Raw genomic sequence first — 19,186 nt, forward strand, 5'->3', positions numbered from 1 at the left:
TCCTCTCTCTCTCTCTCTCTCTCTCTCTCTCTCTCTCTCTCTCTCTCTCCCATTCTCTCTCTCCCTCCCCCCCCCTCTGCTCTGTGTGGGTCCCTGGCCCTGGCCTTAGAGGAGCCTAAAGAAACAAGTGAGTGTGGATGGGGAAAATTGAGAAGTCCAGACAACCCCCCCCCCTTCCACTATATCCTGTGATCCTGAAGGAGAAAGAGGACTTTCTCATTGGGTGAAAAGACTGAAGATTTATTTGGGTGTGGGGGTGCACACCTGCAACCCCCAACCCTCAGGAGATGGATGCAGAAGGATCATGAGTTTTTGATTAGTCTGGAGTACACAGAGAGACCCCATGAAAAACAGAAAGCAAAACAAACAAACAAACAAACAATCAAAGGCTGGGAATGCGACTCAAGGTTTGCACACTTGCCTAGAGTGTGCAAAACCTTGGATTTCATTCTTAGTTCAGCAGACACACACATGCATGCACACATACACAAATATAAGAGAGAGAGAGAGAGAGAGAGAGAGAGAGAGAGAGAGAGAGAGAGAGAGAGAGAGAGAGAGAGAGAGAGAGAGAGAGGAAGGAGAGAACTATGCTTTGACATGTCATTGAACGAGACTTATGAAGTATCTCTTCCAAGCTGCTCTGTCTTATGAACCTTGGAAATTTTAGGGCTCATAGATGTTTCTGTAGCTACCCGAGTCACTCTCAGAATTCACTCAGCACAAGCTGTGGGTACTCTCCTCATGTTCCTGGACCACAGTGATCTGTGTCACAAGCTAGCTAACACAAGCTCACGTGCAATGGAGAGTTCCAACGGCCGAGTCTCATGATGGTGGTTAGAAAAGGACAGCTGACCCAGCACTCGGGAGGCAGAGGCAGGCGGATCTCTGTGAGTTCGAGACCAGCCTGGTCTACAAGAGCTAGTTCCAGGACAGGCTCCAAAGCTACAGAGAAACCCTGTCTCGAAAAACCAAAAAAAAAAAAAAGAAAGAAAGAAAAGAAAAGAAAAGGACAGCTGAGAACAGGTGGGGGATATAAGCCACATTTTCAACTAGCTATCTTGTATCAGATGAGAATAAATCTCACCAGGTTGACTTTCTCCCTTACCTGACAGCTTGGGGAGAGCAGAGACCTGTGGGGAGTTAGGATGCGCTGGTCTACAGCATCTCCTTTGAGGCTGTAGAGACATGCAGTTGGTCTACAGCAGTGCCCGAGGCCAAGCTCTGTTTCTTCTGAGTGTCACTGTGGAGCACACAGAAGAAGGAGTCCAAGATGGTCTCGGAGAAGCCGGACATGGTTCTGTAGTCATTGAGGGAGAGTAAAAACAAGGTCAACTCCCTGATGGCAAGGCCCACGAGAGGCAGCAAAATACCATAGAACACCCCCCCCCCACACACACACACACACAACCCAGTTCTTGGTAGCCTCAAGGACAAACCTCTAAAAATAGATAAACAATAACACTGAGATCTGTTGAAGATTTCACAACTGCTGGCCCAGCACCGACTTTCTAGCTTTGGCCAAGTCAAGATGCAATGGAAACCAGTCAGGACGCTGAGTGTGACCCAGGTCAGCATCCTTCTGCCCGTGGCCTTGACCGCAGAAATGTGGAGACCTACAGCCACAGGTCTTTGTTTTCCTTGTTCTGCAACTCACAGAGAGCTCTCCTCAAACACCAGTGCCTGTCCAAGACTTCATTTCAGGAACAGGGGAGGCAGTACCAGTGAAATGGTGCCTTGAGGACTAGAAAATGAATGAACAGTGTCCATGATTCCAGTATAACTGGGGGTAAAGACTGGATAAGAAAACAGTTTAAAGAGAAAATAATTACAAACACGTGAGAAGGAGGTAAGTGTAGCCTCAGCTAGAACTGTGTAATAGCAAAAAATACATATATATCGGGCAGTCCATCTGTCTCTGCCTCAAATGACATTTCCTCAGAGAGGCCTGCTGGCATCCAAACTTCCAGATCACAGGGTTAGGTGACCTCAAGGGGTACCTCCAACAGGAACATCTGTGACAAAGGGAAACGGCCCTAGCACCATCCGATGAGGAGACTGCCAGCTATGCTTGTTGCACTTGACTTGTGTGAGTGTAGAGTGGAATTGTTTATTTTGTTTAACCTTAATAAATTACAGGTTAAATAAGCACAGCTGTGCAGTGTTCACCTGTTTGGGATTATATCCCTGGGAAGCAGTGGTGGCTGCTATCCACAGCATCCTTTACCCTTTCCTCTGTGCCCATCCCATCCCTGGCAAAGGAGCCACTTCACCTTGTCTCCATCAGGGAACAATGAGGAAAGGGACCACCTGAAACCTCAGAACAGGGGCTGATGCTTCAGCAGCGTGGTCACTGGTGTCAGAGCTGTGTGTGAACCCAGCTCTAAAAGTCACACGGCCTGCGTCCCTCTGGTTTCTGGAACACTGTGGAAACAGGAGATTTTCTGCCTCAGAGGATTGCTCTGCAGAATAAAGGAGGGTTGAGGTGGTTGCTCAGAAGCTAAAGTGCTTGTTCTGCAAACAGAGAGACCAGAATTTGATCCCTAGAACGAGCACAAGAAGGCGAGAGGCGGTGGCGCTTGCTTGTAATCCTGGAGCTGGGAGATGGAGACAGGAGGTCCCAGGGAACAACTGCCCTTCTAGCCTTGCTTACTTGGTGAGTTAGTTCCAGGCTAGTGAGATTCTGCCTTAAACCACAAGATGTACATATGGCTCCTGAAGTGTGACAGCGGAGGTTGTCCTGTGGCTTCTACCATCACACACACACACACACACACACACACACACACAGAGTGAGAGAGAGAGAGAGAGAGAGACAGAGACAGAGACAGAGACAGAGGAGTAATTGACAGTCCTGACGGTGGAGACCCTTTGGAGCTCAGCAGCTTCCTTCCCCACTGTTTGCTTTTGGTCCTGCAATGGGTAGAATCCCAGCTCAGCAGCTGCAGCTTGCCCTGTCTGCAGCTCCTTTCTGGCCAGATGTGAGAAAGAGATCCATGGTCCAAGGCCCTGTGGGGCAGCTCTGGACAGCTTCAGTCTTTGTGGGGCCCGGGGTGGGGGCTGACCCAGCAAAGCAGACAGACCCCTCCTTCACACAGGCTCAGAGTCTCAAAAGCCTGGGACAAACACAGTGCCAGGTGTCCCTGAATGGCTCTGGTGACCCCACTGTGGCCTTCGACCTTTCGTGGACTCAGTGGGTCACATAAGCCTGTCCGACTTGGTGAGGTCAGCCTCTCCTGCCTTAGTCAGGGTGGCCTGCATTCACACTCTATGAAGACCCCTCTTTGAAGGACTCGGACTCTGAGGCCAGAGGGAGAGTGAGGAGGGATGGGAGGATGGAGGTAGGAAGAGGCTTTGTGGGGGAGGGACCATCTCTGTCTGGAATTCCGATAACTAACACTTAACAAGTGTCTAGAGTGTTCCAAGTATTATTTAAATCATTTCATCATTCAAAATAACCTCTATGACTTAATCTTTGTTTGACAGATGAAGGAACTGGAGAACAGAGAGGTCAGGTAATGTTCTTATCATCACACAGGAAGTGGAGGAGCCAGGATTCTTAGCCAGCCAGTTGGACTTCCGAACCTCGATATTCAGGAAATTATGAAGTCTGATTGTTTTGTTGTGGAGGACTGGTGGGCACCCCTGTGCTTAGTTAGCCCTTGGGTACACCTTGCTCAATTCCTTGTTGACGTCTGAAAAGTGGAGGCATGCTGAGGATTTGTTCAAGGAGACACCAGCTTGTAGATACAGGAATGAGAAGGCAGCTTCTCCTCCAGGTGAGGCCGTCCGGGTCACATGACTCCTGGTCAGCCTTGTCTACAGCATGCCACCGACGTGGGTGAGAAGCTTTGAGGGGATAAGGCTGATGGAGTCTCCGTGCAGATTTGCTGACTAAGAGTGAACTCTGCCTCGTGTTGGATTCTGTGTACCTTACAGGGAGAGACAGGCTGGCTGCAGAGGGGTGAGAGAGGTATAGTCAAGAAGGGAATGAGGAGTAGGGAGAGGGGGCTGATTTTGGAGGGGGTAAGTCATGGGCTCCTGGTGTGTCGTGCGCATGCGTGCGTGCGTGCACGAGTTCCTGTGTACGGTCTGCCCTATGCCCCTTCTTCCTGAGGATAAAATGGTTCTTGTTCGTGTGTGAGCAGACATGGGCTTGCTGAAGCACCTAGGAACAACCAGAGACTGCAGTGATTATTTCTAGAAAACGAACATCTGCTGAAGTGTGTTAAATAAGATTCTCTGGGAGCTAATGGGCCCCACTTGTCAAAGCCACGTAGGAAAAGATACCTAAGTAGAGGATACAGACTTCTTTTCGCGAGACTTCTCTGCTCCCTCAGTTTCTGTGCCATCAAACTCCATTTCCAAGTCTTGGGATTATCAATTCTGATCTTTTTTTTTTTTAAAAAAAAAGACATTTATTTGTTACTTATACAGTGTTCTGCCTGCATGGATGTCTGCAGGCCAGAAGAGGGCATCAGATCTCACTATAGATGGTTGTGAGCCACCATGTCGTTGCTGGGAATGGAACTCAGGACCTCTAGAAGAGCAGCCAGTGTTCTTAACCACTGAGCCACTCTCCAGCCCCAAAGATTTATTTTTATCTTTTGTATTTTTCCTCCATATTTGTGTGAGGGCATCAGATCCCTTGGAAATGGAGTTACTGATGGTTATTAGCTGCCATGGGAGTGCTGGGAATAGAACTCCCGTCCCCTGGAAGAGCAGCCAGTGCTCTGAACTGCTGAGCCATCTCCCCAAATCCATTCAGTTCTGATCTTTTTAAAGGGAAGATTTAATTAAAAAAGAAAAAAAAAACCTCTTACATTTTATAAATCTTAAAGTATTTGGAATCTTTACTGCTTTGAATGTGAACTGGTAAGGTGTTTAAGATTTAAAAAAAGAAGGAGATAAAAGCTAAGTGTGTCACAGAAGGCATTGTGGAGGTAAAACATTCACAGAGTGAGTGCTCACTGGGTGCCAATCATGGCACACACCGGACCGAACTTACTTATTCACAAGCCATGTGCTATCTTCTTGGACAGGGAAACTGAGTCTCAGGGAGTTCAGCTATCCAAGGCAGCCAGGATGACTCACATCCCACCCCAAGTCTGTCTGCATATCCCTAAAACATGCTTACGTGGGGATTTTACCCACAAGTTGGGAGGTGGTGTTACGGGCTCTGAGCCTGGCATGCAGTTGGCATTCAGGGGGCACTGGTGCTACGGAACGGATTGAACTTTGACTCGGGACCTCAGTTCAGTTCTTCGTCCTCTCTTCCTGCCTCTGGCCATTGATCTTGCCATCTGTGACGAATCACGAGGTTATCTGAAGTCCCCTTGTTCTGCCTGTTTTATAAAGTTGACTGAGGCTGAATCAAGCCCAGATGAGAACCTCAGAAAGGTTAATAATGCAGTCCAAACCCAGGTGTCCTTACCGTGATTGCGTTTGACATTAAAAGGCTGTTTTGGTCCCAGGTCATGTGCAGCTGAGGTTTGAGGGACGGCGATACCCAAAAGCTCCCAGGGGCCTCATAACCCGGGATTTTCCACTGAATGTAGCTTTCTTTCAAAGTTTTGTTTTGTTTTGAAACCAGAGAGCCAGTGAGGAGCCTGGACTAATCCTAGATGCAGGGCTGAGAGACTGAACCAGCAGAGTGCAGGGCAGGCCTCTTATCCCTGCTTGAACCTTCGGATGACCTGGGAGGAGGTAGCCACTCAGTGCCCAATACAGCTGGCCACAACAGACCACATGCAAGAGGCAGGCTTATGGCCCTTCCCAGAAGTACCGGGGCTGAGCTGGACTAACTCCCAGTCTTTGTCTTGATATGTCTTTGGGAGGGGAGGGAGTAACGGGGGTGAAGTGGAGGAGAGGGAGAAGTAAATGAGGGGGTCCTAGCAAGATGGGATTTGGAGAGGCTCTTTATCCGTCTCTTCCAACCTTCCCTGTCGCTAATCATGGCACAAGGCCCAGAGAGGTCTAGGAGTTCACAAACATCACACAGCCAGACTCCCCTACTCCCCTTCTCCAAGAACCTGCTGTCTGAACTGCTGGGTCGCTTAGACCAGCCAAGCCTGCCTCAGGTCCTTCTCTGCCCTCCCTGGGTGCACACTGGGACGAATCATTTAAAAAGACTCAACTTCATCAGCCGAAACATTAGACTAACATTCCTCACTTGCTTCTAGGAAATTTAAATGACTAATGACCCCGTGGGACTGTGGAAGAGCCTGACAGGAAATATGGGAAAAGTATGTGGTCACAGGAGGCCAAACCAGGGAACCCAGACAGACGTTTCTCCTCAGAGAAAGGGCCACATCTACAAGTGGCCAATAAAGGAGAGGACAATAATTCAGACATAACTAATCATGTGCAGAATGAAGAACTAAAGCCATACGGGTAGGACTATTAATAACCCAGACATAACTAATCAAGTACAGAATGAAAAATACAACTCAATGGACTCCCCATTAGGATTTCATTATTACAACAACAGCAATAACAAAAATCAGAAGATAAAAGTGTTAATGAAAAAAAGTGTTAATGAAGACACAGAGGAATCAGACCCTCTCTGCACTGCCAGGAGGGCTGGTAAAATTGTGTAGCCACTGTAGAAAATAGGGCTTTGGGTCTCAAAAGAAGAAAATTAAAACAGAATTGATCCAGAAATTTGACTTTTGGGTATGGATCTATCTCAGAGACAATAGCAGGAGCTAGAAGAGGTGTGTGCACACATGTCTGCACAGCAGCATAGCTCACAGTAGCTACAGCATAAACATCACCTAAATGCTGACAGACGGACGGACAGATGGACGGATGGGTGGATGGATGGACAAACAAGATGTGGTCTATACAAGTGCCATCGTTAACAAGAAGGGGATTCTGGAAACTGCTATAACCTGGGTGAAACTTGAAGTTGTGTTTGTTGAAGTTAAGTAGGCACAGAAGCACAGATAGCGACCGAGCCCACTTATCTCAGATACATAGGGCAGTTAGACCACAGAGACTTGAGTATAGTGGCGGTTGCTGGGGACTAGGGGAAGAGGGATGGAAGGTGATGAAGGACATCCAGCAATATGAACAAACACTGTCCCTGAACTGTGCTCTTACAATGGCTAAGATGGTAAATTTTGCTGCACAGACTTTTTTTTTTTATCACCGAAAGGTGATAGAAAAAAAATAAATAAAGCAAAGTATTATGACATTGTTATTAGTTATTAGTGAATCTCATCTTTCTGAAGAAGATCCCATTTATGGATGTCCCTGAGCTCAGCTTTGTGTTGGGCTCTTCACACCTGAAAGCTCAAATCCCAGCAGCCCAAGACCCAAGCCCAGGCTTAGGAAGATTCTCTGCCCCTGGGGAGGGGGGGTTCTGTCCTTCCGGAGGTTACATCCTGTATCTCTTCATCATTTTATTTCTGGAGTCTCCAGTAGGCCAGCTTGCAAGAAGTCTTTCGGAGAATGAATAAAGAAAGGGTTTAGATAAGGCTTGTCTGCCTTGCTGACTCGGGACATGCACCTTGGGGCTACTGACAGGGGTGTGTGACAGCAGCTGTGAAGAAGGCCATGAAGAGGCTAACAGGATAAACTGTTCCTCTTTCCAGGGCCATCAGAAGTTCTCTTTAGCTTAAGGGGATGACTGGCAGGGAAAGCAGAAGCTTTGGGCAGAGGGGCGGGGCTTGGTTTGAGAGGATTGTGGTGGCTGAAAAGTGCTAATCACTAAACAGAAAAGCAGACCAGTGTCCTCACTGAGGTCTCGCCACTCTGGACAGACTGGCTTCGTTCCTTTGGAATGACTCAAGAGCCTTCCTGGTACTGTTTTCTTCACCAAACATTCCTTTGCCGTGTTCTAATTCTGGGCTACACAATAGTCACTTCCTGGTAAAGCCAGGCCAGTCTCAGGTTGGTGGTTTGGTGTGTCAATACTTTTGGGGACTGAAATGAGAGTCCTGCTTACATGTTGGGGCTTATTTTCAGTGTTGTGGCCATGGTTGGTCCTTTCTCATCTTTGTCAGAGTTTCAGCTCTGGCTCTATTAGCCCCACAGCAGAGAGAAGGGGGCAGTAGGTGTGGGGTAGATGGAAGTCCCTTGGGAGTCTAATCTTTCTCCAATTGTTATAATTATTGTATTTATTTGTGTGTATGCACTCGCATGCCCCACTGCCTATATGCCCAGGCCAGAAAACAGCTTGCTGGGATCAGCTCTCTCCTAACACAGTGGAGGTTCTAGGGATCCCACTCAGGTCAGCAGACTTGGGTAACAAGTGAGTTTACTGGCTAACCATCGCTGAGCCATGGCACCAGCCCTGGAGTATACCAGTTCCTACAAGCTGTTCTAACACTCCAATGGCTCTGGGCACAGGAAACGGGAAAGCAGAATATGACGGTTCACCTCTGCCTTGGATATGAGCCAGGGCTGAGAGCACTCTCTGAATTCTCCATAGCTTCTCGCTGGAATTAAGGAGCTTCCTTTAAACTCGTGAAGGGTTTCACCTGGAGTGAGTAAAATCTAATCATTCCGGATCTCAGTTTTCTCAAAGTGGGGGAAAAATGAGGCTCACAGTGCTGCTGTCCAGTGATGTTGAGATGGAGGATAGCAGGGCATACCAGAGATTTATTAGAAAGTATGTTAATAGTTGGTACCCAGTATGCTATTGTTATTTATGGGATTCACTGCCTGCTTCCCTACTCCACCTCAAACTGGATTTTGATTTCTAACAGAAAGATAACTCTGAGAAACTTTGTTTCTTCCATAGCAGCTGTCCCTCAGGCTTTGTTTCTTCTTTCCTGTCTTATACAGCCAGATTCCCAGCTTCCTTTGCTGGGCAGCTGTGTGGCCAGATTCTGATCTGTCCATATGGAAAGTGTTTATGAGCCCTTGTTCCTCTGGCCGATCTGTGGCCCTTTTCTTTAAACTGATAGAATGAGAGTTTGATATCCGGAACCATGACAGCTATCTGTGCCCATGAGGTAATAATCTAAATGCTTTAAAATCAAAGCACAAAACAACAACAAAAACCTAAAAGAGCTGAGAAAAAGAGGAAGACTCCTGTATCTGTGATGTAACTGCAAAACAATTTACCTCCAGGCTTCTTCTCCTTTTATGGTAACAGCCTTCCACCTGTGCATTTAGTTCCTCGAGGTTGAAAACATTCTTCTGTAATTCCTCCCCCATTCAAGGAAAAGGCACACCCCACAGACTGTCAAACAGTCTGAACACTGAAAAGACTTTACCCCAAAGGTCCCTCCCATGTACCCCTTTCCTGCTGGCTAGTTAGAACTGGACATGTTGGTTTTGGATTTCTGCATTCTGGTGTGTTTGTTCTAAAATAAAATTTGGTCTTTAGCTCCTCCCCCTCTCTCTTTTGCTTGTGTGCATGCGCATGTGTGATGGAGGAGGGTCATCTGTCTATGTGTTACTTTCTTTTTTTAAATTTTTTTAATGATTTATTTAACTTTATATACATTGGTGTGAAGGTGTCAGATCTCGTGGAACTGCATTTTCAGACAGTTGTGAGCTGCCATGTGGGTGCTGGGAATTGAATCCAGGTCCTCTGGAAGAGCAGTCAGTGCTCTTAACCGCTGAGCCATCTCTCCAGCCCTATGTGTTACTTTCATTGGTTAATAAAGAAACTGCCTTGGCCCTTTAATAGAACAGAAAATTAGGTAGGCCGAGTAGATAGAACAGAACTGTGGGAGAAAGAAAGCAGAGTCAGGCAGATGCCTCAGGCAGTCGCCATGTCTCTCCTCTCCGAGATAGATGCAGGTTAAGATCTCTCCTGGTAAGCTACCACCTCGTGGTGCTACACAGATTACTAAATAAGGGTTAAAGCAAGATGTGAGAATTAGCCAAAAAGAGGCTAAAACTAATGGGCCAGGCAGTGTTAATTTTTTTTTATTATTATTTTTTTTTGGTTTTTCGAGACAGGGTTTCTCTGTGGCTTTAGAGCCTGTCCTGGAACTAGCTCTTGTAGACCAGGCTGGTCTCGAACTCACAGAGATCCGCCTGCCTCTGCCTCCTGAGTGCTGGGATTAAAGGCGTGCGCCACCATCGCCCGGCCGCCAGGAAGTGTTTAAATGAATACAGTTTCCATGTAATTATTTCGGGTATAAAGCTAGCTGGGTGGCAGGCGCTGCCCGCAGCTCCTTTTACACGTGTGTGTGTGTGTGTGTGTGTGTGTGTGTGTGTGTGTGTTTGTGTGTGTAATTATACTTCTGGTGGGCTACTTAGCTTAATTCATATTTAGACAGTAGCAACCTGGCCAATGGCTACCATAGCACCAGAGGTGCAGAAAAAAAAAACCCAGATATGATGGCTTCAAAGGCTCAGCATTTAGAAGGACATGCAGCTGGGCAGATAACCCCAACAAAATTGGGAAAGGACAGGGGTATGTGGAAATACGGAGGTGATGTAGGAATATGATCAAAGTCAACCGAGGAAAAAGAATATTTATTGCCCACTCTGGGCTACACAGTTTGGGTGGACATACTACTTTTAACTTGAAGTCCTAGTTCATCAGCATCAGAGAGTTCCCTGATGCCTCCCAAGGACCACTGATATCTTCTCAGCCCTCACATTATAAGGCTCTACAAGCAAGAAATGGGCAGGGAGACAGAGATAGCTTGGGTAGTAGATAAGCTGTATAGGAACAGCATAGTAGGACTTCCTTATTTGCACATGGCCAATCGGAACATGAGGGAGAACCATCAGGAAGTCAATCACGGAAAAGAAAGTCTTTACTATAGAGCAAGACCCTACGATAGCATCCGGTTAGAGGGCAGGGGCAAGGTCTATGCACACCCTTCACCTACTTTCCCTTAGGGATGAGGGTCTCTGCTTCTGCTCTGCTAAGATCCTAGAGTGCAGGGTTCTTGCTAGGACCTTCCTAGATATTAATGGACTAATAGAGTCTTTGAATCCCAAAGGAATATAGTCAGTCCTCAATCTGTGGGTTGTGCATCTGCAGAGTCAACTGACCTTAGACTGCAAATGTCTAAAATGATCTACCCAACCAGCTCTCTCGATTCCAGTCTCTAAACACTGTAGTAGAATGACTAGAGTCTGATCAAGCTTCAGGAAGCAATCCGCAGACGGCTTTAAGTATTTGGACGATGGATGTAGACTAAATGCAGACAATGCCTTTTTCACAGGTCATTGGAGCATGCCTGAGGGGACTTTGTTCTCTGTAGGAGGTCCCGGAACCCTGAAGAGTACCAAGGGACATTTATGTGTCTGTGCATATTAATAAGAAGGCTTTAGACACCCTGGGCAATTTTTATGTTGGATGATTTTTTTCTAAAGTTTGAAGATGTGTGTGTGTGTGTGTGTGTGTGTGTGTGTGTGTGTGTGTGTGCATGAAAGAGAGAGAGAGAGACTGAGAGAAAGGAAGATTGGAGAGATTTCATCCAGTAGATAACAGCCTCAGAGCTTACTAGGAGCATGATTGTTACCTACTTCAGATCCCTGTGGCTTTGACTGGGTGCTTTGTAAAGGGACCCTGCCAGATGCTTCTTCTAAAATAAGATCGATTCTGGGGTGTTTATCATTGTCTGCAGGTATCGGTCACGAGACCACAGTCACAGCCCACTACATCCTCTGACTTGCATGTGTGTGCTATAACAAACATGCTCCCATACATATATAATCATACACACAATACACAAGTAATAAATAAAAAAATTTAAAAGCATTAAAATACATCTCACCTGGAAAGTGTGCTTTCACACAGAACCAGGAAAGGGATGTTTTTGCACCCCCTTCCTGTCTTTGATGCTCCGATAGTGGCATACGATAAGCCTGATGATTATGCTTAATTATTGCTGGGCAAACAGAGGCCTCCAAATAAACTAAGATGCAAGCCCTTGGCTTGAATTCCACGTTTCTATGGATGATGTAAGCTCTCTGGCCTCCACTTTGCTCATCTTTAAGTTGGACACAAGAATATACAGTTCTTCTAAAGCTTGTCTTTTCTTGCTAGTTAATCTATTCATCCATCCATCCATGGACACATTCCTTCATTCATATTTAGCAAGGGGTTCTTTGAAGGCTTAATTTGAAGTACAAGGAACTGCCAGGATGCCGGAAGAGAAATTGCTGGCTCAAAATAACAAAGTCCTCTACTTGAGCTTTATATTTTCCCCAAATTATATTAGCTATCATTTCCATATTCAAAAACTACTATTATTATATGTATGTAGGGAGCACAGGCATGCGTGGTTCCTATGTGGTGGTGGAGTCTGTTCTATCTTTTACATGAGTTCTGGGAACTGAACTTAGCTTGCACATCTTACCAACCTGTCATTCCCATTCTGCAGAAACTGAGGCCCCAAGAAGTTAAGTGATTTGTCCAAGGTCACACAAGGAGACACGGAGGAGTTGGATTTGCAGTACTCTACAGTCTCCTCCACACTGGAATTTTCCTGCGATTCTCTCAACTTTCCACCACTGCAGCTGCAGGCTCAGGTGCAACACAGTGATGTGATGGTCTGAGATGCAGCTAGGTCAATAGTCCTGGCATTCAACACGTTAAACATTAAAAATTCTTATTAAGAATATATTGTATATGCAGCATATTTTACTGTTGTTCCGTTCTCTCCGGACTGCTTTTCTCCCCTCTCCCTGCTCCCATGCATCCCTTTTGTTCCTCCAGATGACTTTGTTTTTACTCTGAATATACACACACATGACTTCATGTGACTATATCAAATCTAGGAACCACAAACGACAGAAGAAAATGTATTTGTCTTTCTGAGGCTGACCTAATGTGATTGTCTCCATTTATATCCATTTTCTTTCAAAGAACATAATTTCATTTTCCTTTATGGCTGACAAAAAGAACCCCATGTCTTCTTTACACAAACTGTCACTTAGTTTTTATGCGTATGAGGGTTTACCTGAATTTTACCTGAATGTATGTGCACCACGTGTATGCTTGGTGGCCACAGAAGTCAGAGGAGCACATCAGATCCCTTGACACGGGAGTTATGGATGGTTGGGAGCCACCATGTGGGCATTGTTAACTGATCCCAAGTCCTCCACAAAAGCAAGTGCTCTTGACCACTGAGCCATCCCTCTGACCTTACACACCGCACCTTCTTTACCCGTTCCTCCGTTGTTGGGTGCTAGTGGGTTCTATAACTTGACCGTTGCAAACAGGGCGGCAACAACATGGACGTACAGGATCTGTGAGATATTGACCAGGAGTCCTTTGGGTGGATGCACAAGAGTGGTCCAGCTCTGACCCAGGCATCTGGTGGTTAAGGTACTGAGATCCCTGTGAATCCCTGCTGGATCTGTGCTGTGGTTAGCATGGATGGAAGGGGCTGCTTAGTCTCCTGCCTCAGCAGCAGATTCTGACCTCACCCCTTGGACCCCCTGGGGATGTGCCCATGGCCCCTCTTGCTCCGCATGGGGATTTGATCCTCGGGGCCAGAGTCCAGTCATTACCTGCCAGTTGTCTCATAGGTGTGGCTGGTACTGAACCGGAATATTGAGCACAAGTTAACCTGAAGTCAGGGATGAGAGCCGTGGAGCAAGGAAAATGGGCATGCTGAGTGGACGTGCCCTTGGAAACTTCGAATTCCTGAAGCGCCCTTCCAGGAAAGCCAGGGTCTCAAGAATCCAATCAATCTCTTTTCAAGAAGAACAATGGGATGAAGCAGAGGTTCTGTTTCCAAAAGTAGGAGCCAGGCTGAGCCTTCTGCCCTGTCCTTTTTTCCCGGCTTGTGGTCTTCTAACCTACAGGTTGAGCATCCGTTGTATTCCATTTCAAGGTCAAAAGGACACTGGAGACTCAAACTAGACTACTCTCACAAGGGCTTATTGTCATCCCTGCTTCTAGAAGGGGAAACTGAGGCCCAAAGAGACTGTGTTATTGACAAGTGTTAGGAGAATGTGGCTCTAACTTGGCTCTAATCTAATAGTGGACATGGGGCATAGAGTCCTACATTGTTGGTGGAATGTTTTGAGTCTGTTATTATTATTATTATTTATTATTATTATTATTATTTATTATTATTACCACTCAATGAATCTGGTTGTTAGGAGTCCGTCTGACCCTGAAGATCAGCTAGTGATGGGTACGGCCCCCTCACTTCATATTGTTCTCCCCATCTCAACACACAAGCTCTCAGTCCCCATCACAGGATGGACACTTCTGACTGTGACAGACATGTGCGGGCTCTCTAAGACTGTGTGTTTCTGCTTCCGGAGCCTGGAAGCATTCACGGATGTTCCTAAGTAAGTGGACATGGCTGGATTCCTGTACACTTTTGCTCCTGCCTCTGAAATCTGCATTGAAATCATCAAAGATTGTTCTTATTTGATTTTTCCCCAGCCACCGAGAAAAGAGAACATCATTTTTTTTTTTCAAGCACAGCTAAGCAGTGAGCCTTCCTTCAGTTGTAAATCTGGGGAGCTAATCTTACCTACCCCCGCCTTGAGCACATCACGCTTCTGGGTTTCCCCTGAATTCCCACCCATTTTTCTTCTGCCGACTGCTTTCTCTTGTCAGCAGTGAGAGGTGAACCAGCCATGGCCTCCCTGTAATCAGGAATTTGTGGTATAAAAAGGCTTGGCCACTGGGTGGCGCTGTGGGAAGACATTTGCCCTGGTAAGGGACTTTCAACACTCAGAATTTGGGTTTGAAGAGGTGTAGGCTCAGAACTGGTGCAGGCTGGAGAGACTGTGGTGGCTGTGTAGGGACGTGTCATCCAGTCTAGTGTGTCTCTCAGTTCTTTGTACAACTTGCTAATTTGGGCAGTCCGCGCTCGCTGAGGTCATATGTTTCAGGAATCTTAAGGAGGGCTCTTGTATTGAAGGAAACAAAAAGCCAGATGGTTGGGACAAGGGTCTCCATCCACCCTACTTCTGGAAGATCCTCACCTGTCCCCTGTCCTGGAGGGAACTTTTCTCCTCACCAGGTATAACCTGCGGTTTCTTTTGGGGTCACTGTTATACAATTCAATGGCCCTTATCTCCCTGCGAGTTGCATTTTAAACACTCTTTTGCGTAAGAGAGATGTCATGTTTAAATGTCAGGCAATAGAGAAAGAACTGAGTCCCGGGTCCTCATCTCTAAGCTGCCAGACCTCAGAGTGGTCTCTCAATCTCTTTGCATATCTATGAAGAGTAAGGAAGATAAAAATATCAAGTCCCCTGTCGAATGCCATTAAGAGTATTAAAAGATCACTGGTAGTAAGGTGTTCTGTAAACTGTAAAATCTGACTTCAGCGGTGGCGTCATAAACCCCAGGAGGGCAGAGAACCATTCTATGTCTTCTTACCCCAGGCCCGACACCATGCCTGTTATCACAGACACTCACTATGTTTGATGATGCAGCCGGGGACAGACTGGGTACGTGGCTGGCAAATGATGGGCTCCAAAGGATGAGGCTGGGGGAGGGAGCCAGAGAAGCAGGCCCTTAAGAGGAATCTGGGGCATGCGCCTCCATCTGCTGGGAAGGCATCTAGCACATCCCCAGCCAGCTGGCCCCTGGGTAGCCTGGCTCTGCTCAAGCCCAGTTGCCAGGCTCAGGCCATCTCAGGCTGGAGTGACTTCTCTCAGAGCAGGTGGACCCAGGGTTTTGCTCTGCTGACCGGCCTGGAATGTCCTCCTTCTCTTACCCACTTTGAAGGCCTTAGTCCCTTAGTGATGGTAAACACACTGGATGCAGGACCCGACACTGAGACACCCTGGATCTGAGCGGGTTGGGGCTGAGTGACCCGTCTCCCATGGTTAACAAATACAAACAGAAACAACACAGGTAAATCAATACAGGCAAGCGTGGCGCAAAGCCACGTCTGAGCCTATTTTTTCCTGACCTAGTTTTGTTTGTTTGTTGTTTGGAACAGTAATTCCTTGGGAAATTGTCACTGCTTCACGTGGTGGTCACGGATTCGGTAGATTAATTTAATAACACGTTTGTTCTGTAAATAGTCGTAGGGACAACTACTGTTTTGTCAATGCTTGCCACTCAGCTATGATGCACTTCATAGGCATTATCTTAATTAGTCTCACAACCCTGATGAACCTTATAGGGCTCTCTCTGGCCCTCTGAGGGCCTGCTACTATGATAGCTGTTTTATGGATAGGAAGTTGGAAGTTCAGCCACTTCCTGGGTCATAGAACCTGCGACTGGAACTCAAACCGTACACTTGTCTACCTGCTCATTCCACAAATCGTTATTGAGTGTGTACCATGCACCAGCCGCCAGGGGTTCGTGCAGAGTCATGCAGTCAACCCCTCCCCCACTCTGGGCAGACAGGAGGGCAGATAAGCAAAGGGAGCAATGGAGAATGTGGTAGGAAGTGCGGTAGTGAAGGGACAAAGAATGGGAGGGAGGGAGGATGTGGGGATGGCGGAAAGAGAGGGTGGGGATGCTGTCCTGGGCAGGAAGGAACAGAAGGTGGCATCTGGGAAGGCTAGGTTGCTGAGCCCAGTGGATCAGAGGGCAGAACCCAGCTGCTGATAAACTCCCCAGGGGGCCAAATGGTCAGGTTACAACCCAATGAAGGTTTCTTTCTTTTTTTGGAAGCAGGTTTTCTCTGTGTAGCCCTGTCTGTCCTGGAGCTCACTCTGTAGACCAGGCTGGCCTTGAACTCACAGAGATCCACCTGGCTCTGCCTTCCGAGTCCTGGGATTAAAGGTGTGTGCCACCATCCTGGCTCCCAATGAAGATTTCTATGGATTCATCTTTACTTCTTTTCTTGGGTTATGCATTTTCAGGATAGGAAATAGAGTAATAACTTAGGGAGGAAATAAAATAAATTCACCTACTTCATCTCTCTATTCGTCAACTCCTCAATCTACCAGTCTATATAATCCCACCCACCCATCCATCCATCCATCCATCCATCCATCCACCCACCCATCCATCTACCCATCCACCCCACCCCACCTGTCCATCCACCCATCCATTCACCCACTTACTCACCCACCAACCTCTCCCATCAATCCGTCCGTCCGTCCATCAATCCATCCATCCACTCACCCACCCACCATCCCCCAACCTGTCCATCCCCCACCCATCCATTCACCCATCCACCCACCTACCCATCCATCCACCCACCCACCCACCCACCCCCTTTCCCTCCCATCCATCCATCCATCCATCCATCCATCCATCCATCCATCCATCCATCCATGTTTAAGGTAACCAATGAGTACTAGTCAGATCTATACCCCTGCAGAAGATATAAGATGTAAGTCTGTACTTTGGTAACAACTAGCTACATGTGGCTATTGAGTCTTTGAAATGTGGTGGCATGATACAATAACTTAGCATTTTATACAATGAACTAAAATTTAAGTGAAACCAACTACCAACCAAATGAACCAGAAGCAAACCTAACCTTTTTCTGTTAAATGAAATTTCATTGCTTTGATGGTGTCCTATCCCAGAATAACCATTGAACATTAGACCTGACATGAGCTTGGTTGTGCACAGTTTTAGAAGACAGCATAAAAAGGATGTAAACTATTTCATCAGTGAGCCATTTTAACAAACATTTAAACAATGTTGTGACATATCTGCCAATATCGGACACATTATTAAAATGTGTTTCTTTTGTGTTTGATGTGGCGTAGGGAAAGGCTGGGCTCACACTGGGCTCATCTCTGCTGGGCAGAGATTTGCTACACCTGCTCATTCCAGAGTGGGAGGCAGCTGGGGGCAGCCAGGCAGGCACACAATGGGTCATTGGAATGCCATGAGCTAACAGCTATAATAGACCCTGGAACTGAATGCTCCGGGGACAGAGAACTAAGCCTTAGCTCTGTCCAGGGTAGGATCAGAGAGGTGACATATACCAGGTCTCCGAGATGAGCAGGGGCTTGTCATTGAGAGGACAGGCGGGACAGGAGTCATTTCCCAGAATTGAGAGCAGCATGTGTAAAGACCACAGGACATGTCAGGGAAGAGGGCCCTAGAATGTGGGGTGGCTTGGTGGGAGGGGGTGCTGTGTCTGAAATCAGAACAGGCAGTGGCTGTCGGACTGAGAGAAAGAAATCCAAAGTACTGATGTCATTCCACCAAGCCCCCAGGGATGCTGTCCACCATCCCCTCTCTGGACACAACTTTCCTCCCATCCAAGATCCTGCCAAGGATGTTTCTGCCTTAGGGCCTTTGCTCATACCAGTCCGTCTGCTTTTAAGGCTCTTCCCCTAGAATCTGAGATCATTCCCTTGCTGATGTCTCTGAAGCCCTCCCTGCTCCACATCATCCTTATCTACCCTCTTACCCTGCCCTCCCAGCCCCTTCAGCCTCGGTAGAACCTCAGGCCTTTTTCATTGCCATTATCTGTCGTTTGTTTTCCTCCCACGCAGTCCGGCACATCCTTGAGCACCTAGCCAATCTCTCGGCTTTCTGGCCGCTGCTCATCCTAGTGCGGCATGGGTACTGTCTGCTCTGGTGTCTTCAGCGCAGGGGGCTCAACACATGTCCGTTTTCCTTTCCCTGACAAGAGTGCTCTTATTTTTCAGCCTCTCCCCTTCCCATGTGCACAAGGGACTGAGAGAAACGGCCATGTAAGGTTGTCAACTCAGAAGGGATTAGGACGGTCAGAGGGTCATGTGGGTCAATCTCCTGCCCCACCAACTATCCCCAAACGCTTCCCAATGGATTCCTCGGCCTTTCCACTGCCAAGTACGGAAACAGGAAGGACGAATGCTAATTTGAGTGGTTTTTCTTACAACCCTGGTATTACCTCAACTGTTTTGCAGACTTTGCCTCTCTCATTAGGAATGCCTGGGACCAGGAGTGAGCCTTGCACGTTTTTATTTTTATCTAGATTGTGGAATATTTGCATGGCAGGATATCTCGAGGCTAGGACCCAAGTGTAGACATGACATCCGTTTGTTTCATGTAACTTTACACCCACGACCTGACTGTGTAAACACTTAGCGAATGTGCACAGCACAGAGCATACTGCTGTGGGGTTCTCTCCCTGGGCTGCTGTGCTAGTGTCCGTAACGTTCCTGACTGTGGAGTTTTGGGTTCGGTAACTGTATCGGTACCCTCTCCCACCTTGACCTCTCAGTCCCATGAACAGACCTTGCCATTTGTGTTTGCATGTACAAATGGTAATCCCGGTGGGAAGGCAGCAGAACACAGTAACACGCCTGACATGTATTCAGTGCGGTTACCTGGGTCTTAGTCTGTTTTCCGCATCAACTCATAGTTCCTGTGATCTGCTTTC

General features: G+C 47.2%; 1 long non-coding RNA gene across 1 annotated transcript in view; it reads right to left on the bottom strand.

Moving 5' to 3' along the window:
• LOC119803331 overlaps positions 1-19,186 on the bottom strand; it is a 32,477-nt gene that overhangs the window by 7,845 nt on the left and 5,446 nt on the right. The window contains exon 2 of the long non-coding RNA XR_005283638.1: positions 1,106-1,297. This is a non-coding gene — a long non-coding RNA (uncharacterized LOC119803331). The remainder of the gene's footprint in view (positions 1-1,105; positions 1,298-19,186) is intronic.

This window comes from Arvicola amphibius, chromosome 17 (assembly GCF_903992535.2).
Source record: "Arvicola amphibius chromosome 17, mArvAmp1.2, whole genome shotgun sequence".
Lineage (NCBI taxonomy): Eukaryota > Metazoa > Chordata > Mammalia > Rodentia > Cricetidae > Arvicola > Arvicola amphibius.